Source organism: Hesperophylax consimilis, chromosome 6 (assembly GCF_061612785.1).
Source record: "Hesperophylax consimilis isolate HC1 chromosome 6, BYU_Hcon_1.0, whole genome shotgun sequence".
NCBI lineage: Eukaryota > Metazoa > Arthropoda > Insecta > Trichoptera > Limnephilidae > Hesperophylax > Hesperophylax consimilis.
Window position 1 is genome coordinate 41,854,142 of NC_142841.1, and position 23,018 is coordinate 41,877,159.

At 37.9% G+C, this 23,018-nt stretch overlaps 1 protein-coding gene across 1 annotated transcript in view; it reads left to right on the forward strand.

The window, feature by feature from the left end:
• The window catches only part of LOC149423384 (RYamide receptor-like), a 416,668-nt gene that overhangs the window by 138,552 nt on the left and 255,098 nt on the right, over nt 1-23,018 (forward strand). The window lies entirely within an intron of this gene.

A 23,018-nucleotide genomic window follows, 5' to 3' on the forward strand; every position in this document is an offset into this window, starting at 1 on the left:
ATGTTAAAAATCTCTAAGGCCGAAATTGACGTTATAATCAAGGGTTTGGGTCCGAAGAAGGCACCAGGGCATGATCGACTTAACAGTATAATAGCGAAGAATGTCTGGATCCATGCCAAGGAAGAGTTGTTCCAGGTTATGGAGACATGTCTGCGTAGAGGAGTTTTCCCTACGGAATGGAAGAGAGGTGTGCTCAAGATTATCCCAAAGGGTAACGATAAACTAAGAACGGACGTTAAGGCCTACCGTCCGATTACCATCCTGCCTGTTTTTAGCAAAATCTTGGAAACACTCATCAGTAATCGGTTGCAGCAAACTCTTTCCCCAGCATGTGAGCGGCAATTTGGCTTTGTCCCTGGGAAATCTACCGAGCATGCCATCATGTATGCGCTTGAATGGGTGAAGGTCTGTCCAAAGAGGTACGTAATTGGAATCTTCTTAGATATCACTGGTGCCTTCGATCATGCGTGGTGGCCGATGTTGATTACTAAAATTAAAAATAGAGGTTGCCCACAAGACCTTTTCAAAATCAACTGTGACTATTTAAACGACCGTACAATAGCGGTTTATGGGGATCAAAAAATAGTCCGGAAGGTTGATAAGGGATGCCCGCAAGGCTCCATTTTGGGACCTAAATACTGGAATATTGATTTTGACGACTCCTCCAGGTTACCCTTACCTGAAGGATGCACATTGGTCGACTACGCTGATGATAAATTGTATTTGGTCTCGGGGGACAGTAGAAGGGAAGTGGAAGGAAAGGCTGAAGAAGGTTTGCGTGCAATCCTAAGCTGGGGTGTGAGAAACAAGTTGAATTTTGCCCCCCAAAAGACCGTGGGACTCTTGATGAAAGGTTTCCTCAGTAGAAGAAGAAACCCTTCCATCAAAATGGGAGCCTCCACTATTCACTTTGCAGACTCAGTCAAATATCTAGGTGTCACTCTAGATCGATCGTCCTCCTTCTTAACTCACGTTAAAGAGGTCTCCAGCAAGGCCCAGGCCCTTTTCTTTAAGCTGAGAAGAATCTCTACAGCTGAGTGGGGGTTGCGTTCCCCTGCCCTGCGACTACTTTATAGGGGTATATACGTGGCGCAAGTCTCGTATGCCGCCTCTGTGTGGGAGCACCGTTTGGAGAATTCGCTTATACTCTCGGCTCTCAAGAGGGGTCAGCGAACCCCCTTGCTGGCGCTCTCCGGTGCATACAGAACCGTTGCTTCGGACGCTTTGCCCGTGTTGGCTGGTATTTTACCAATCGATCTGGAAATTAGGGAAGTGTTAACAAAAAAGAAGCTCTCCAGAGGACTACCTGCTACACATCTCGGCGTAATTCTTACGCCGGGCGGGGTAGGGACTCTCCCTGGTCTACTGAAACAAATGAGTGACTTATCACTCAACGAGTGGCAGTCTCGATGGGATAGGTCGAAAATGGGAAGATGGACCTTCTCCTTCTTCCCATCAGTTAAAATCAGAATGGAAGGAGCTTTCATCAAATTGGATCACCACATGACCCAAATATTATCAGGACATGGTGAGTTCAGGGGGAGACTACACAGACTCTCCCTGTCCCCACACCCGAACTGCGCGTGTGGTAGTTCCGATCAAACCGCTGAGCACATTTTGTGGCACTGTGAGATTATGACGGATGCAAGAGATGAATTATTGGCCGGCTTGGAAGTAACAACGAGACCAGTTTGGAATTCTGATCTCGTGTCGAACATGGTGAATTTCGAGTGCTTGAGGAAGTACACAAAAATCTGGGTCGAGAGATGGTCTGATCTTAGAGTCGAGAATTGAGATTAAAATCAGTAGCTTTTAATGCCAGGTGTTGCTCCTGGCCTCATCGGACTACGGGACTATATTACTGTAAACATACCGCTATATGTAAATTTTGTAAAATTCTTTTGATATAGTTATTATTAGATTTTCCTGTTTATTTTTGCTAATTTTATTGGCATTATGTATATCTCTTTCATGTATAATTATTGTTTATAATGATCTACCCTTTTTTTTCGAGGATGACCTGTAAATAACGCGACAGTATAAATTTATTTCGCAATTTTCTTCTTTTATTGTGTTTTGTATTATTGTTTTTACAGAGTTAAGTGCTTGCTGGTAGCAGAACTGAACTGATTTCTTTTTTTTGTTGTGTCCGGTGTACCCCAACTCTGGGGTGGCATAAGACCTCGTCCGTGCATACCCATCTTGGACGACCATTTCGCGATGAGGGATTGGTGCCGTCGCCTGCCATCAGTGCCTCCCCTGAGGCCAGGAACGGGACTGAGGATGGGCTTATCGTTAATTGGTGACCTTCCGCCCTGCCTCCAGGTTCTCCGACGCTTTCTCCTCATGGTCTTTGGGATCTTCCCAACCCCAACTTACATCTTTCGTCGAGGCACAACCGGTTTCCTGGCTTAGGGGCGCGGAACCTGATCCTCGTGAAACCTATCCAATGCCCTGCTTTCTCTCCCTAGGACTGCCTGGGAGCGGGTGACAACACCCCCTCACAAAAAATGAGGTGTACATTTCACCATTTTCTTTTGTCTCACAATTTTTCATTTTTGCAGGTGGCTGTAAATTATTATTTTTACCCGTTATTGTTGATACCTTGTACATATGACCTGTTAAACTAACCAAATAGAGTAGATTTTACTAACAGGTTACTAAAACGCAGCACTTGCATACTGCGAATAACATTGTATGCATGGACATTTTGGAGGTCTTGTTTTGAAATTTTAAATGTAGACTCGTTATATCAAAAAATTAGCGTCCTTGAGAGAGCTCTGAAGGGGTACCATCAGTACCTAAAACAGGGCGGGGAAGTGGTGGGCCTCCTCCAGAATGTCCTGCAATATAGCCGTTTATTCAAAAAAAATAGATTTTTGCGAGAATTCCGAAGGGGTGACACCATAAGTCACCTATACCGGGGTGGAAAAGCGGTGGGTCACTTCAATGTCCTGCAATATACATCCTGCAATATATTTATTAATCATTAAGCTTACCCTAGAGATTCTCGTACCAGTTAATCTTACCCTTAGCCCTTAAATTTTCTTTAACGCTGGTTTTTATATTTATCAAACCTCCGTCTGCTATTTATGAACGAGTGAATTATTTAAATGAAGTATACTATTGAACCCGCGCTCTTTGATTTGCTGTCTACATGGAGTGTTTTAAAACAATTATACAGTGATAAACTATCTATTTTTAGTGGTAGTGTATTTTTTTAGCCATTCTGGAAAAGTTTTTTCTTTGGTTGAGTTTAGGATTAAGTTAAATGTTATATTAAGCGTATAAATATGTTTTTTTTTTTATGTGTGTAACGATATGTTAAGTTGTATAAGTAAGATGTTTAAGTAGTACTAGGAAGGGAATGGCCGACAAAGATGTCGATGAGGTTCGTTATCCATCACATCGCCAACTCTTCGGTGGCGCAAAGAGGAGGACGGAACGTGATCAATGTCGAATTGGTACATGGAACATTAGAGGAGGAATGGAAAGAAAGATGAACGAACTGTATGATACAATGGTGAGCAAATGTTTAGCCGTACTGTGTATAACAGAGAGTATGAGAAAGGGTAGCGGTACAATGCAGCATAATGATAGGCTCGTCATTTGGTCTGGGAGACCAGATACGGAGAGGGCTTGTCAAAGTGTTGCAGCGCTACTGTCTCCCAGAATGATTGAATGTATGTTGCAGTATGAATGTGTAAGTCCGAGAATAATGTGGATCAGATTTAAAATCGGTTTGACAAGGGTGTTTCTTGTTATTTGCTACGCCCCTGTTAATTCTGAAAGCGATGAAGTGAAAGATGATTTTTGGACTGGTGTGAATGATGTAATGAGACTAAAAAATATGAACGAAAGGATTATAATGGCAGGCGATTTGAATGGGTGGGTGGGAATTAGACGTGACGGATTTGATTCGGTCTTAGGTATGTTTGGGGATAAAAGAACAAATGACAACGGGAACAGAATACTTGAAGTATGTTTAGAGTGGAACCTGTTTGTGTCGAATACTTTCTTCGATCATAAAGGTATCCACCAATATACGTGGGAAAGAGGAAATGAGAGGTCAATTATTGATTTTGTAGTAATTGACTCTAGGTTGAGAGCTGTTACCGAGGACACAAGAGTTTTCAGAGGGGTTGAGGTCGAAACTGACCACTTTCTTGTAGTTTCAAGAGTAAACCTCTTTCGCGGTTGGCGCTCTAAAGTGAAAACGGTACTAACTCCAACAAGAGTCAAAATAGAAAAACTACAAAACGATAATGTGAAAAGTAAGTATGTGAATTGTGCACAAATAAGATTGAATGCGAAGGAAATGGATTGTCTAAGCATAGAAGAATCATGGAACCACATAAAAGTATGTCTTTGTGAATCTGCTAGGGAAGTTTGTGGAATAAGCACGCAAGGTAGGAAGAAAGGTGATGCATGGTGGGATGATGAGATTAAAGCACTGGTCTCAGAGAAGAAGAAAGCATGGTTATGTCTGATTGCGGCTGGCAGTGCTTCCAGCAAAGAGAAGTATCGAGCGAAAGAAGTATATAAGGAATGTAAGAAAAAAGTAAGAGTTGGAGTGAAAGAACGAAAAAAACGCCTGGAAGAGGAAAAAGGAATGAAAATGACAAACCATTTCCAAGAAAACATTAAATTGTTTTGGAAAGAAGTCAAAAGGTCCCGGATTGGCCCAGAAAACGGAAGCATTAACCCTCGGGACCTTCTAAGACCCAAACAGTCCCAAATGCCGTGCGCGCATTATACTCTCCTAAGACCATATTTGTCCCAGAACGACCGCACATTATTAAAATGCATATATCTCTCTTCCTCTCATCTTAAAATTAATTATTTCTTTTATGTCAGAAAGAGAACGAAATAGTGCTTGTTATTGTTTTTGAAAAAATGGAAGCTTGTAGAAGGTTCGATCCGTGCAAATCAACAACGTTTCAAGGGTTAAAGTGATAAAATCAAAAGATGGAAAAATGTTGACGAATGAGGAAAAAATAAAAGAGAGATGGATGAATTATTTTGAGGAAGTCTTCGAAAGCGAAGTGAGTGACAGTGATTCCAGCGGCGAATCAGATATGAATGACGATGGAGTGAATGTTACCGAAATTAGCATGGATGAGATAGAAAGTTCGATTAAATGTATGAAGGATGGTAAGGCTGTCGGGTTTGACAATATTGCTGCTGAATATTTTAAAGGAGGTAGCCGTATAATTCTCACATGGTTGTGCAATCTTTTAAACCAATGTTTAAAGGAAGGTTATACGCCTTTAGATTGGAGAAGTGCTGTAATCATGCCATTATACAAAGGTAAAGGGTCACGTATGGAATTTGGGAATCATAGGGCTATTAGCCTGCTAAGTTCAGTTGGCAAGCTAATAGCCCTGCAAGTTGTATGGTAGAATTTTGATTTAAAGAGTAAGAAAAGAAACAAAAGATAAACTATGGGATGTGCAAGGTGCTTTTATGAGTGGAAGGGGGTGCATGGACCAGATCTTCTCATTGCGTATGCTCACTGAAAAGTTTCTAGCAAAAAACCAGAAACTTTTCTGTGCATTTGTAGATCTACAAAAAGCATACGACCGAGTCGACAGGAAAAAGCTATGGAAGGTGTTGTCCAAGTATGGAGTGAATACAAATCTGACTCAGGCAATTGCGTCTCTGTATGAGGGAAGCGTTGCATGTGTTAGGGTGAACGGTGATTTTACTGGGTGGTTTGATATCACAAAAGGTGTTGAAAAAGGCTGCGTAATGTCACCGTGGTTATTCAATCTATACATGGATAATTGTATGCAAGAATTGAAAGAGGTGGGATTGGGCGCGAATTTGAATAATTTGAAAGTATGTTGCCTGTTGTATGCTGATGATGCGGTGTTGATTGCTAATAGTATAGAATATCTACAGTCTCTCATGTCTAGGATGAACGAAATATGCATGAAGAATGAGTTAATGATGAATGTAAGTAAGTCTAAAGTAATAGTGTTTGAAAGAGAGAGTACGAAAACAGTGTGCAATATAATTGTGAATGAGGAATACTTGGAGCAGGTGGATGAGTTTGTGTATTTAGGAAGTATGTTTACGAGAGATGGGAAGGCTGACAGAGATATTGAAAAAAGGGTAAATGCAGGTAATTCCGTTAATGGAGGACTGAACGCCGTTGGCGCTAACAAAAAATTGTCCAAAGAAGCGAAGTTAGCAGTCCACAACGGAGTGCTGGTACCTACCTTGATGTCATGGAACTGGCAAAGAAAGGATGAAAGTAGATTGAATGCTGTTAAAATGAGATCCCTGAGGCGTATGTGTGGTAAAACCATGTTTGCTCGTGTGAGGAATGTGGAGATCCGCAAAGAGTGCAAGGCTGATGTAAGCGTAATGAGTAAGATTAAGAAAGGGACGCTGATATGGTTTGGGCATGTAGAGCGAATGAGCGAAGATAGGAGTGTAAGGAGGATATATGATGCAAATGCGAATAGTAGCAGAAGTCGGGGACGCCCGAGGAAGACATGGCACGATCAAGTGAATCAGATACTCAAGTCGGGCCATGTCAAAAGTCAAAATAATAGAAGAGTATGTATGAGACGATGTATGAATGTGAATGAGGCAAGGAGTGTGTGCCAAGACCGAGTTGTTTGGCGGTCCGTCCTCTCTGCCTACCCCTGCGGGGAAACGGCGTGATGGTTAGTTAGTTAGTTAGTTAAGTATACTATTCTTTGCCACTGTTGCCGTCCGGGGTTACGATGCCCAAAACCTCACAAAGCTAAAACAAGGGTTGGTGATACGAATTAATGAGGATAACACTACTAAGTTACGTTACTACGAACTTAGGTAAAGTTATTTTACAGGTGAAGTTTAGTTTTAATGACCATTTTAATGAAGGAATAAATACAAACAAATCTAAAAGGAACATGAGATATGTTTTGTTAGTGGTTCTTTATAATAAAACTCTCTTTAAATAAAAAGTTTGCATCGGCTAAGTTTGTACATGATTATGACTGAAGTAGTAATTACAGTGAGTTACATATAGTAAAAAATATTAAGGAATACGACGTATAGAAATATTTTCACAGATTTCATAATCCTCCTAACTTGGGTTTCTTGTTCCGAGGCGCCTGTAAATGTTTTTTTATACACTTTTATTGGTTATCTATATCTATTCAGCACTGCGTCTTTTAAATAAATATAAAATACGTTTTTTTTTATTTTAAATTGTCCATATTTGTAGTCTTAGTAGACGAAAATTCTTATAATCAGAAACAAGTGTGTAGGATGGCCTGAAGACCAACGTCATCTCCATATTATACTTCTCAAAACCTCCCACCACAGATGGGTGACACTGTATACTAATATAGAAATAGAATAGAAAGAACAGGTTTTAAGGTGTGGTGGCGGTTCATCTCAACATCCTCTTATTGAAATTGTTCTTCTTATTCAACAATTAGAACACCATAATTAATGCAATGTCTCTTGAAAAATTTCAATGACATGCAAAATCGGTAATATATATCAATCTTCATGGCTTATAATAAAAAATAATGTGTTGATCTAAAAGTAAAAGTAAATAATATTTCAGTGGCTTTGAATCCAAAGTGTTTCGTACGTGAGCCAATCCGTCCTATAGCATAGAGACACAATTTTCCTAATGAAAATTAACTGACGATGAAAAAATCTTTTAATCCAAACAACTCATTTGTGCAAATTTGATGGCGCCAGAGCTTACCATCACAGACTTATTGATGATAAAATAAAAACATTATGTTTTTCTTTTATGTCACATGATAATAATCAATCTTTCGTAACTCCATGGTAAAAAAAGGCGATAGAAATACGGATTTTGCTGTCTCAGTACAGGGATTTTCTGTTTTATAGCTAAGAACGACACAACTAGTGTTAATAAAATAGTATTCCGACTGTCAGTTCCCGAAATCAAATAAATAATACTTGTAATATTATTAGCTGCCACAGGTACACAAACTATATCCGAAATCTGGCATTCGTGGTTGACAAATCGGCTTGAGGCGATTTTCTACCAAAAATCGTACATCACGACGCCACGTCCTCGTCCTAGCCAGGCTTACTTCAAGGTTTGTATCTACTTTAAATAGGATGGAAATGGTTAGTTTCAGGTCTGAGTCGACGGATCATTTTAAACGACCTGGGCCATCCGTGACCCACTCGCGAAGTGTCGCGCTTGTCGAGAAAATTGACAGTTATAGTTGCAACAACAGTATTAGTCCCAACAAAAGCCTAATGCATTTCATTAGACATGGATTAACAGAAAAATCAAAAACCGTACAAAAATACTCAGAGAAAATTTGAAATGCAAAGTGTAAGAAAGGTTTTAGGTGGTACGCCTGCTTTTTGAATGTGTAAGAGCGAGATGACAGATCGACGTATAAAAGATGATGGATGCATCTCTTCTCGCTCTCTTTTCCCAACCGACAGCTAAGAAGATAGTAGTAGACAATCCGTTCTAAAGTGTTAATAAACATTCTATCCGCACACGCGTTCTATTATTGAGATCCTCACAGTACCACCAAGTCTGTATATAACAGTGGCGCAGCCTACTGAAATCGTAAAAGTTAACATCGATTAAAAGAATCGACGCGCATGATTTCGCACGAAAAAAAAATACGCGATATTGTCGGAATCTCGGATTGCAACATATTGTTCGGGTCGGTAAAAAAGGCCGGACCGAAATTATTGTTTCTTCACTGAAAGGAGTGAAGAAGAAGAAGCCACTGGAGCCAGCCAGCTTCTCGGAAGGAGGAAGCACGGGAGGGTCCAGGGCGTCAAGCGGCAGCATCTCCAAGGGTCAAAGGATCGGAGGGGTCCGGGCCACAAGAGTGATCTGGGACAGCCATCAGCAGCACCGAGGGTCAAGGATCGGTGTTACCAGGTCTTAGGAGCGGTCTAGGAGGAGCCATCCAGCCAACAAGGATCAAAGAACGGTTTCCTGAGAGGGTCCAGGGAGCAGAAAAGAAGAACTCCAATGCATATTTAGGCCGGTATTTCAATTCAAAGTTGTCACTTTATTAATATTTTTACGTAACTAAATGATGGAATCTCAATTCATAGAAAATGCCTCCATTTTTGCAAGCGGATGTCGATTTATGATTTATGAATATCGGTCTGGTTATTAACAGCACCAGCTTGCTCGGGAAATCGGTAGTTACGCTTATCGGACAGGTATTGTACAGGTATTGTAACAGCACCAGCTTGCTCGGGAAATCGGTAGTTACGCTTACCGGACAGGTATTGTAAAGTTATCGACTTTCCTGGTGATTTTAGAAAGTACAAGGTGGAGAATAAGAACACAAGTTAGTTATGTTCGTATTCAAAAAAAGATTAAAATCACAGCATAAACGGAAAAAAAATGTTTAGATATCCAAAAATATTAAAGACAAAATTGAACAAAACGTGGAGATTGTATTAAGAAATATGTTCCAAAATTGAACATTTCATGGGTTATTTTGGACGCTGATAATTATTAGTAGTTGTTTGCAAGCTGTTTGGGCGTATTTATATTTAGAGGCGTCTTAGTAGGAAAACATGGGATGACCGAGATCGTGTTCCAATGTGTATTTTCTTGTTAGAGGGCCGCGGCGGCCTCCTTGTTAGTTTGTTTAGCGGAGCGATGTTATACCGCTAACCCGGCTCACGCCACTGTACCTAGTATGACATTTTTACCGTCATTGCTCGATATTAACTTACCCCTGCACCCAGTTTGTAAGCTAGAGCAGCATAAAGGGGGATACATTCGTCTTCATTTTCATACAACCCAGACCCAAGATTGAACAGTTTGTTAATTTTATTAATGATAAAAAGTTCGGATTGCAGTTGTGTAAATGTGGTACCGTGCCTTGTTTTCAAGTGATGGTTTAAAAAATGTGGAAGTTGGTGAATTTTTTTTTTTGAGTTTGACCAGTAATTTTGCAATGATGTCAAAAATGAAATTTTAATTATTTGACCGTTTAATTATGTTTCAGGATCAAAAATAAGTAGAAGAAAAATAAAATGAAATCTGACATTTTCAGAAAGTCAATATTTACCACATTGAACATTGACAAAGTTACGTAATACAGCATCTAATTTTTATAACGGTGAACAATGCCAAATGTCGGAGAAAAAATTAAATCAGCACAGGTCACCCTACTGAGAAGGACTAGCAAATACCATTTACTGTACGTATATTCACATCGTATTTTGTATGTACAATGTTTAAATAGTTACCATAAAACGACCGGTCAGTGGCTGAGTTGGCATCGTGTTTGGGTCCCACCCAAGCATACTGTGCTCAATTCCTCGGCTGGCTTAGTCCTCCATTACAACACAAGCAATATTTTACGCTTACTGTGGCGGTAGCAGGGGATTTTCAAATATAGTCATTCGTAACCCGGGAATGTTTTTCTTTATTAAAAATAAAAAATAAATGAAAAGTTGTTAACAATATTTAGTTATCTATATTTATTACTAATACTTTCAAAACCCGAATATATCATATTTTTATTGTGAACAAAAGAATAAATAACGATTTCTCGGTTTTTTCCGAACAAAATCATAGATCACGTAATTTTTAAGCCCCCATTTATTCGATTTACCCTTCCCGTTATACTGTTTCCTGCTTTTCTTTCATTGTACGGGATCATCTTTGAGGTCAAAGCTAACTTCATTTTCGTTCTCGTGCTGCAAGCGGTTCTTTCTGATTTTTTTCGCGATTGGTCTTACTTTTTTGTTTCTTTCAAAATCATCTAAATTATTATTGGCAGAGTAAAAATTTTCCGAATTTATTGATTTAAACGGCATTATATCCGCTTTTCACACATAAAATCTATGACTCCAGCAGTCGAGGTATGAAGTAATTTTAACAATACCCATATTAATAAGGATGGCAACAAAATTTAAAAACTTGTGTTCAATAAATTGAATCAATTGAATCCAATGCCTCGGACGGAGTACAAATTCGTCTGATCCTTAATGTTAAAATTTTTTAGAAATGTTAAAAGCTTAAATTGGAAAGGAGAATCACACCAGATAAATCGATGGAATTTTCTTCAATTGTACATGAAAAATTCTATCTTTTTTAAAATTTAGACCTTTCTAAAATTCAGCAATTTTTCATTTGCAATTCAGCTTGTTCAATTTCTTTGGCAGCCAAAGAAATCTACTTTCCGTACGTAGTTTTCCTTGCCGATGATTCAACTGATACTGGTGTCTTAGCTTGAGAAGAAAAAGATGGAAGAGATAGTAAAGATGATAGTGTATGAATATTATCATGAATGCGTTATGACGTTGGGAAAATTTCCTGTAAAATTTTGTTAGCGGAACGTTTTTGGCTTGGTTTTATGTCTCATCTTGAACATCATAATATTCAGTTTGATCATCTGGAGCACCATCAGAGTTGGAACTGCTGATTAGGTGAAGACTTTCTATAAAATAGTCAAGAGAATATGAAAAAGAAGAAAATGTAAAAAGTTTAAGTCAAAAAGAGAGGTCCATGAAATTCATTTTCATTGTCAGCATCGGAAATATCCTTAGTTTTCGATTGCACACGCGCTCTTAGTACAAGGGCTAATAATTCGTTCGTCCTTATATCATAATGTCTAGTTTGATAAAAAATAAATAAAAATAAAACTAATCATCACAATGTACCCGATTTGGTAATGTTAACCACGCATATCGAGTAGGAGGTTAGTTTGTAAAGATTTGACAATATTCACTGGAGAAGCAGTATACTTAAAATTAGTTAAATTAAAATTAAAAAATAGTGGACAGGATAGACATCTCTGGTCAGATATTGTATAGATTTTGCTCTGCAGGTAAGTGAAAATGAAATTCAGTCATCTGTGCATTAAGCAGCTGGATTTATCTTAATTATATTGTTTGACAAAAGAGGGCAGCACTATTCCTGTTTGGTCGATTTAGGACTAAAATATTTAAATATTTTTGTCACAAGACAAGTGACAGTACTTTTTGAATTACAATGTGTTAATTCAATTTTGATTCTAAATTCTCTTGAGAGCTTGTCGTGACAGATCATTATTTCATGGTGCAAATGCAAGTTTTATTGTGCTGATTGCCGTCCGCTGCCAAATTTGGAGATTAAGGAATCGCTGCCAATCTCAATGCGAGTAATATATTCTGTGAGTTCTCTGTTTTTTTGCATTTGGTGGCTGGATGATAATTTGTGAATTTTGTAATCAACCCATTTTACAATAGGGAATTAATTATTTCCTGATGGTCTGTGTGGCTTACAATCCAGACCATCACCATTCACTGTGATGACAAACAACTTTATAAGAAGGAACAACTTTTTCTTTAACTTTTTTGATGGTGATGATGTATAACAATAATGATTCTTCAATAATATATAAGCCATCAATGTTATACATCATTGAAGAAGAAGATAAAATTAACAAATCTAAAAGAAACATCAAACATAACTATTCGGCGACAACTAGGAATCGAACCTAGGTTCTCTTGTCTTACCGGGACAGCGTCTTAATCTTCTTTGACCGAGATACTGTCAAGGTTATAAAACAATTCATTAGAATTTTGTGATCATTTTAGAAGGCCGAAAATATGGAAAAAATAGGTGCAAGGTGACATTGTTTATTGTGAATTAGAACATGAACATATTTTACACGCATTTTTGTATTTTATAATAGTTCAATGAATGTGAATTTCAAAAGTAGCACGCTGCTCCTTGTTTTACTTTAACTTTGAAACTAGTTTACATCTTGCAAATCGACAGTTTCGTAGAAATATTATCGTAGTGAAGTTAGCTTTTGTAAGCTTCTCGGAGTTTTCTCTCTTATTGCAGGGTGTAATGTGCAAGTAGAAGGTTTTTTTTAGTTTTAAGCTAGTTTTCAGGTACAAAAGTCGAAGTTCATTCTTGTTTCTCTTGGTTTGAACACCAAAGGATCCACCATGGCATTGATCCATAATGGCAGCACAAGAATTCTACTAGAAAAATCATCATAGATATTTATAGTACTCATAATAAAACTTTCAAGCGTTTCCTTTCAGCCTAAACACAGGACTACCTACGTTCTACATTTTCCACAAATATTTTAGAAGAATTTTTATAAATTTGAGATTCCGCAGCATATTTGAGCAACCCACATACACAACAACCGCACTTAATTTATGTAGTATATTGTTTATCCTTACATTAAATACTCAAAATTCTTTCAGGACAGTATGTAGGACATTGAAACGGGCAGTAATACGTGGGAGATACTCAGGTGATACATAGGTTATTAACTCAAAATCAGAACAATTAAGACAAGGTAAAATTATGCTTCCCCGAGGTTCTTTACGCGTCTAGCTCAGATGATGTATGGACTCTGGACACCTCAGGGATCGTCGGGAATTAGGAATCTATTAAACCACCCAAATAAAACATAATCTACAGAGTACATCTGTAATATCGCTGAACTAGATTCTAAAGAAAAGTGCTTCTCTCTCTGGCCTGAGGTTGTTTGTTTCTAAAGGAAAGTGCTTCTCTCTCTGGCCCGAGGTTGTTTGTTTCTAAAGGAAAGTGCTTCTCTATCTGGCCTGAGGTTGTTTGTTTCTAAAGGAAAGTGCTTCTCTCTCTGGCCTTGGGTTGTTTGTTTCTGCAGTGGCGGCGGTACCCAAACCTACATCTCAAATTGAATTTTAATCAATTTAAATATTTTTGTTATTTGTTTTTGGGGTGTTATGCCGTGTTGCGCTAACTCCTTCCTTAGCCAACGTTTCGTAATAATAACACATCTGCCCTGATGATGGACACTGCAATGCTGTCCGAAACGTTGGCTAAAGAAGGAGTTAGCGCAACACGGCATAACACCCCAAAAACAAATAAAAAAAATATTTTTGGCCGTGAAAATCTTAAATCATAATTTAAATATTACTTTTTAAAAAGACTAAGACTTAACCTCATAACCTTAGGACCTCAAAAAATAAATCAATTATAGCTAAAAAAGGCTAAAATGTTAGTGTTCTACATTTAATTAAAGCATCTATAAATCTCCAGACGATCGAATTTTCCCAAAAACTAATAATTTTGCATTACTTTGCATTGCATGTCATTTAATTTAATTCAACTCACTTATGTAATATTTGAGATTTTCACGGCCCTTTGGCCATATTATCGTGATTTATTTTTTGGGTATTGCGCTTCTTGTTTTTTTGGCCAACAATGTGGATAGCGTTAGTGTGTCCATCATCAGTTCGGTATTCTTATAGGAGTAGACAGAGTATCTTGGTTTACATTTTCAGTTAATTTTTTACAAAACAAAGCATCGAAATACAAAACTTTTGCGACACACTCCTATAAATTAAGAGTTGGCATTTCCAAATTGCTCACTTCCCTTGAAAATCTGATAGAATCAAAAGCCTGAACAGTTTTTGATTGTTGTAGACGGAAGTGGCGCCCTCCGTTATTTTTCAAAAGAACCTTGGAAGTTTTCAAACGGCATACATGATGAGAAAATACAAAAGAAAATTTACACTTCTCGGTTGCAAAATTTTTATATGATTTTTCGAGCAATTTTACAATTTTCCCAGCAACATTTGCCAACATGAATTATTTCCAAACTATCGAAAAGATTTTATAAAATTTTCCGACCCGTTTTCCAACCAATTTGCCGACCAAAATTTTCCCGGAAGAATTTTTTCAGAAAAGTAAAAATTTTACAAAGTTCACACGGTATTAAATGTTTTCCTTAAAATTTCCCTATGCATTTTCCGAAAATTTTTCCATTTTTTTTTAATATTTAAGAAAAATAAATTTCCAAATTTCATATACATAATATCAAAAAGATAAATGTTGTTTTCATTAAAAATTGCAACATGAATAATTTACTTCAACTTCAACTTAACTTCACATTATATAAAAAAAAGTTTTTTTATAAGCATTTCCGTACCCATTTTCGGATAATTTTCTTTTAGACAAATTAAAATTTTCTTAAATGAAAATGTCCAATTTCCTCATAAAATTAAAAAAGGTAGTTCTTAAAATTTTCGTTAGTCTTTAATTTTTTTTAAGAAAAATTTAATTTATCAAGATAAAAATTTATGTAAATTGTGTATGTATGTACATCGAATGACAAAAATAAAAAAAAAATCCGGTAACCTTGTCCCTGAAAGGGGGTGTACCTTGCATCAGATCTGGTAGTTCTTGTTTTTTGCTGAGTTTTTTATGATGTAGGGCCAAAAATAATCCAAATTTCGGTTTCGAACCCCGAACGCAACATTGTCGAAAATAAAAAAAAACACAATTTTTTCTACCTTTCTTCAGCTTTTGACGATTTCAAAACTAAAGGACTAATTTTTTGAATAAAACTTTTTTTTCATCTTTTCAAAGTAAACTAAATTTGCTAAAATTTGAGCTAAAAACCGTTTCTATAAACCTAATAGTTTCCAAATTACAGCTTTTCAAAATTGATCAATTTTTAGAAATCAATGTTTGCAATATTTTGATGTTCCTCGGGAATTTAACAACCTTGCATCACTCAATTAATCCGAAATCTTTACTATTTTAGACACCTGCAGGTTACTTAACTAACCTGGCAATCTCTCCCTGATACTTCCCCCCCTATCTCTCCCCACCACTACCCCCCCCCCCCCTCAAGGTCAGGCCCGTCGTATAACATCAGTTCGCGTCTGGCACATAAGTTCACCTAGCATCACCCTCCGTTTCCCAAAACGGATTTCACTATGTCCATCAGACAGGTTGCAGAAGCTACTGTCCCGTGGCTCTACAGATTGGAAGGTAATCAATGCTAACAGCAATTGGTAAAAACTTCCAGAAAGTGAAATTTAAACGTAAAAACAGCCAGTTTCTTCAGCTGTAAGAACTATTGTTGTTGATGACAGAAAAGTCACCGTCAATCCTCTAATACTGTTTCACAGGTTATGTGTCTTAAAACGGTCGGATAACGAATTGAGAGATTTTTTCTCATAGAACTATCACCAATCCCAAAGTCACTATTCACTGAAGAGAGAACGAGAAAGGGCACGAAATCCTCAATATTCAGCATTTCAACCTGTGAACTTAGATGAGAAGCAAGGAATAACAAGATTTTAAGTGGTGGATGGAGGTCATCTATTTCACAAAGTTGTAGTTTTCGATTGATACCCAACAGATTCTGAACACAAGGCAAAATAGGCAAAGAGCCTATCGGGACCTGCTAAAAACAAAAAATGGAAAACTATCACTCTTGCATCTTCTTACGATGTAGGGTCTATAGCTGGTGAGGATATCGACTTGTTGATAATAGTCATTGAGACTTTCCTTTTCATCAATACCTTTAGTGGGTGTGACTTGACATCTAGCGTCTTCAGCTGCGGGAAGATGAAAATATGGTCCATGAAAAGAATAAAAATGAAAAAATACCGACCTCGAAAAGGAAGCTGAGATATTTCTCCGCTTCCTCTACACCTGAAGAGATAGCAGCAGCAGGGAAGTGGATAATAGGTGCTCTGTAATGTGGCAATCTTGACTCTCAGAACCACGATGAGCTGCGATATTACCCATTTGCTAGGGCTGCAGTGAAAACAAACTTCAATTTTGTCAGGTTAACTCCTAGGACGCAGTTGTATTTCATTCCTTTCGCTCCTATCATCGGGTTAATCATCCTAATAAACAGTTTATTTGCAAACATACAAATTCTTTTTCTTAATTGTATCTTAAACTATTCATGTACAATCGTGTTACAGGTGCAAAAGTGGTTGGGAGCCGAACTGAACCCTTTCACCTGGGGGAGGATATCCACCTCACGAGGCCTCGAACCCAAGATTATGGCCAGAGAAGCAGCTCCACAACACCTTTTGCGGGTGATTTTGTGCGACTGAAAGAGGAGTTGCGAGAACGTGTGCAGCTGCAAGAAGACAAGGCTGAAGTTTTCTTTAGTCTTGCAGTCACTGCAACAGGGTTTTGTGCATTTATGCGCCAGACATCTCACTTAAGGTAGATTCCCACTCCCAGAGAGCGACGGTCTTCACGATAGTGAAATGCTGGAGGATGAATTGTGGCAGATCTCACAGAAGACATCGACAATCTTGCTACAGGTGTTTCCAGTGGAGAAACCGATGATGCTCAACCAGGTCCTTTCAAGAGGGCAAAATGTATTTAAATAATATTAGCCTACTTCTGTTTTTCATTATCATTATAGTGGATAGTTAATAAATGTTTTCAAAATAAAAGAAGGAAAACAATATTGCTTGATAAATATCGCCAATTCCTGAATATTGAACATGGATGGAGAGGAAAAGGAAGAGGTCTCTTCAGCGTCCATTGGAATATGCGAGGGGGCATTTCCTGAAGAAAATACGCATAAAGCGTAGAAATTCCCAAAATTACAATTTTCTAAAATATTTCCGGGATCTAAAAAATTAATAAATTTTGAAAAGCTGTACTTTAGAAACTACTGATTCTACAGAGACAATTTTAGGCTCAAATTGTACAAAAATTAGTCTACAGTGAAAACTTTTTCCATTGTTCCAAAAACTAGTTTTTCAGGGTTTTTTTTTTTTTTTTTTTTTCTTATTATTTCTGGCTTTCACCCTTCAAGGGTGTTCTTGGCCATCATTTAAAATAATTGAGAAATGAAAGGTGAATTTAAATATTAATTTTATTTAAATTGGCAAATTTCAAAATTATAATGAAAATTGGAGTCGAGTTCAGACTTAGAAGAGATGAGATGTTGAATGGAGGGGAGGCAATTTTAGATAAGGCTTGATAGAAGAGAGGATATTTGTTTAGAGAGGGACAACCAAAAAATATGTGATCTAAAGTTCCCACTTCTAGACCACAGAATGTACAATCTGGGGAGTCAACAACGTGAATTTTAAAAAGATGGGAAGGAACGGAACAATGTCCGATCCTCATTCGAATGAGTGAAGAAATTTCTTTTTTGGAAAAATGAGGGAATTGCTGAAACCACGGTTTTGATGGAATAGTCCTTTGTATTGAGGCATAGCAGGCTCCCTTGGATTGACTAGCAATGTGCCAATACTCCGACCAAACATTGCGGGATCTATCTTTGATGATGGAAAAAATGTCAGATAGGGGAATGTGGTTTACGAGGGTAACAACAGGGTTGGACGCTCCTTGTTTTGCCAAGGCATCCGCAATATCATTACCCATGATACCAACATGTCCAGGAATCCAAATCAGAGTTACAGTTTTACCAGAGCTTTGAATGGAGGCTATCATCTCTCGAATAAGGCATACAAAGTGATCATCAGGATGAAGAAGAGGACTGGATTTAAGTTTTTGGAGGGAACTGAGAGAGTCAGAGAGAACGAGGGAATGTTCAAAATTATTTTTGATTATATATTTGAGAGATTCTATTATTGCAATGCACTCGGTTGAAAATATTGAAAATTGATTTGAAATTGAATGAAATATTCTGTCATTAGAATTATTGTGGTAAACGTTAATACCTATACCACAGTTAGGAGAGTCGGGAGATTTGGATCCATCAGTAAATAAAAGAGAAAAGTTGGGCCATTTAGATGAAATAATGTCATTGAACATATTATTGACAGTTCGGGCCGGGAGATTGGAATGGCTTTTAAGGATTCCGATCCCTTCTATTATTGTTGGGGATAGGGTGACGTGACTATATTTTAATTTGTATAAGGGAAGTAGATCATTTTGGATAATGTGAAGCTCTGAGAGAGACTTAAAATTTTTACAGATGCCAGGAAGAGGTTTAGTTGAAGCTCTGATTGTAGATGAATGAGTTGAGTGAATGAACAACGAGACGCTGGGGATAACCTGATGACATTTAGAATTTAAACATTTAAGAACAAATTTGTCAGCAAATAGTTGACGCCTTAAATAAAGAGGAGGATCAGAACATTCTACTTGAAGGGAATTGATGGGTGACGATTGCATCGCTCCAGTTATAATTCGCAAAGATTTAGATTGAATTTTGTCTAATTTATCAAGTACATTTTTTGAGGCAGTACTAAAAAGTGGGCAGGCATAGTCAAGATGGCTTCGAATAAGTGCGTTGTAAAGCAACTTAATGCAAGTAGGGTGAGCACCCCACCAAACGCCAGATAATGATCTGATGATATTTAAATTTTTTTCGCATTTAGTAACTAAATTATTAATATGGGAAGACCATTTAAGTTTCCTATCAAATGTTACTCCCAAAAATTTTACTTCAGAAGCGTTGGGGATTGGAGAATTTTTAAATAAAATTTGAACGGGGGGGTTTTTATGGCGGTTTGAGAAGGTGACACACTGAGTCTTTTGGATTGAAAGTTCAAGACCATTTAACGTGAGCCATGTGCAAAGGGCATTCATGGCTTCGTTAAGATATTTGACGGCGAGAGGGATGATTTTGGATGATAAGAAGAAAGCTATGTCATCTGCGAACTCAATAACTTTTACTTGTGGGGGAATAGCGACATGCATATCATATGTGTATATACTATACAGTAAGGGGGACAATACATCGCCCTGTGGTAAACCCTTCCAAATAGACCTACTTTGAGGAAAAATATCTGGAAGTTCAATGAAAATTTTTCTATCTAGAAATAGATTAATAATAGATTGAACAAATATGGGGGGAAGGCCAAGGCCTAGAAGTTTTTTTTTCAAGATTGGGATGGAAACATTGTCAAAGGCGCCTTCTATATCTATAAAGACGGCAAGACAAACTTCCTGTTTAGAAATTGATAAATTAATATCAGTACTGATGATGGCAAGGTTATCTTGAGTGGATTTTTTTTTCCTAAATCCAAATTGAGATGGAGAGAGAAGCTGTTTACTCTCGACAAAAAATTCTAATCGGTTTTTAATTAATTTTTCATAAAGTTTACTGAGGGTGGATGAAAGAGCGATCGGCCTGTAGTTGGATCCAGAATTTGGTGATTTGTTTGTTTTTAAAATAGGGATGATTATTTGACAACTCCAGTCATCAGGCATTATACCAGTCTGGAAGATTTTATTTAAGATGCTTAAGAAGTGGTTTAGAACATTATCATTACTATTTTTGATTATGCTGTAAGGTATACCATCTCTGCCTGGAGATGAGTCCTTGACTGTTGATAAACAATTTTTTAGCTCAATTAAGGTGAACGGAGAGTCTAGCCAATGATTAGACATAGGAGTATTATAGATGGGCGTTATTTCATCTAAGTTAGGTACAGAAGGGGGGGCAATTTTGTCCAAAAATTCATCGATCCATTTAGAATGAGACGCTCGAGGAGATGGTGAACTGAAGGAGGATCTAAATCTTCGGATCATAGACCAAACTTCCGAAATTGGAGTGTTCGGAGATACTGAACTGCAGAAGTTGTACCACCCAGATCTTTTTTTTGACCTCAATACCCTTTTGGCATTGGATTCAGCATTTTTGTATATAAGATAGTTCTCCATAGTCATATTGTAACGATAGGAAAGAGATTTAGCTTTCCGAATTCTTACTACTTTGGAACATTCCTCATCCCACCAGGGAGTTGGAGGGAGTTTTTTGAGAGATTTAGTTTTAGGGGGAGGATTTGATTTATTTATTGCAGTTATGAGCATTGATTTGAAGTTATTATAATCATCTTTGACGGAAAATATATCGGTGGCGGGTGAATTTAATAGGAACTTGTCCATATGAGAGTTAAATTCATCCCATTTGGTGTGTTTCGTTTTAATTTTTGTCGAAATATGAGACTTGTCTGATTGGAAAGAAGTTTGATAAGTAATGGTGATCGGGAAATGATCACTGGAGCAAGGGTCGGGGGACACCACCCACGAGGAGAGAGAAGCCAGACTAGTAGAACATATCGATAGATCCACTGCACTGGGGTTTGTGCTGGGGCGTGAGATCCTAGTAGGAGATCCGTCATTCAAAAGGAAAAGGTTGGATTGATCTAGGAAATCCATCACACTTCGACCATCTCGGTCGGAGAAAGCAGAACCCCAGACGGGGGAATGGGCATTAAAATCGCCTAATATAAAGAAAGGAGGGCTTAGTTGACTTACAATTTGCAACCAAGTTTGTTTATTGAAGTGGGCTGTTGGGGGAAGATAGACTGAAATAAAGGATGTGTCCTTTATTTTAGCTGCAACCATTTAAAGTCAGCATTGGGGGGTTTGATATTATTTATTGGGGAAAATGATATGGATTTTTTAATAAAAAGGGCAGCACCGCCGCCCGAACCTTCCGGGCGGTCGTCGCGGAGACAGGAATACCCTCCCACATTAAAGTGGGTGGATGGAGTAAACCAAGTCTCCGAGATAGCAGCCAAAGAAATAATGTTGGAATTTAATAGGTTAAGGAGATCAGATTTGTTAGAAATAGCACTTCGGCTATTCCACTGAAGTATTCTGACATCCTGAAGAGTCATTTTGAATAAATGATTTTAATGTGGAAATAATAGTAGCAGCGTTGGACGGTAGATTAGTTTGAGAAGAAATAAGGTCAATTAGAAGCATAATAAGAGTTTGGATAAATGAAGAATTGTCTTGGGAGAGTTTTTCAGAAAGTTTAAGAGAGTTCATTGAGGACGGATTATAATTATTTGCACACCCATTTGTGGCATTTGAAAGAGGTGAACCATTGGGATTTAAGAGCAGTGAGTTGTGTTGTTGCTGATCGTATCCAGGAGCCGGTTTAGAGATAGCGTTTTTGTATGTGAATTTAGTTGAACGAGAAGAAGTTGTTGTAGTGGAGGGAAGAGAGTTGGATGAGGAGTTGCTGGATAAAGCCTCAGCAAATGATTTTTTGACAGGCGGGAATAGTTTAGAAGCCTGCAGAAAAGAAAAGTTCTGAGAGGCCATAGAAATTTTAATATTTTTTTGGCGAGATTGTTCTGGGCAAGATGTGTTGATAGCTGTATGTGAGCCTGAGCAGTTAAAACATTTAGGTGAGGATGAAGAAGGACATTGGTCAGCTGCGTGGTTTTCTCCACATTTAAAACATCTGGGTTGAGATCTGCATGCAGCTTTGGTATGACCAAAACGGCAGCAATTGAAACATTGAGTGGTGGGATACGTATACATTTCAACTGGTAATGAGTTGAAGAATAAATATATATGGGAGGGAAGAGATTGACCTTCAAAGGTGATAACGACAGATTGGGAGGGCTTCCAAGAAATTATACCCTCAGAGGAGTCCTTGTAATTTAGCCTCCTGGCTTTTATGGGATTGCCAATGTGTTGGGGGGTTGAAAGTGAAGACAGAATTTCTTCGATGGACAGATCGGTCGAGATACCTCTGACCAAGCCCATGCGAGTGACATTGAAAGTAGGGATATATGCCTTGAACTTTGAATTAGATGAAATGAAGATATTTTTGATGAAACTGTTGGCAGCTGACCCTGAGAGGAATTCGACGGAGATTCGGAAGCGACCCTCGGCTTTTACACCTCCAGGCTTGATTGAAAGATTCTTGCTATTTGATAGGAATTTGCCAAATTCAAGAGGGTGGATGGTTTTTCCTTGCTCAGTTTTTTGGGCGTATACTATGAATGGGCCACGGGAATGAGGAGAATAAAAGTTTGTTGGAGGAAGTTGAGAAAGTGCTGGTGGGGACTGTGAAGTCGAAGGCGAGTCAAGTTTTATTGGGGAAGAAGGAGTAAATTTCCTTTTTTTGGTAGAAGTCAAAATGACAGAATCACTGTCAGAAATTTCTACATTTTCCCCGTCTGGGGGGTCCGGAGAGGGATCTGGGGGCTTTGTAGGGGGTCCAGGAGGGAAATCTCCCTCCATTATTCACAACAGTAAACAACTACAATAATAGTATGAAAAATGACAGAAGTAAAAAAGTTTATAAATATCTGGAAATCAGCAGCGAAAAGTGACTCCTGGAAGATCAGAAGGGAGAAGAACCCTCAAGGCACAACACACCACACTTTTTTTTTGGCCAGAAAACAAAATAGAATGGAAAAAAATTAATTTTAGATAGAGCAAAACAAAACAACTGATGACAGCCAAATGTTATTGTTGCCATTATCTGTTACTTGTGTTAATGTTTTTCAGGGTTAAAATCACAAAAAACTGAAGAAGGTTAAAAAGTATT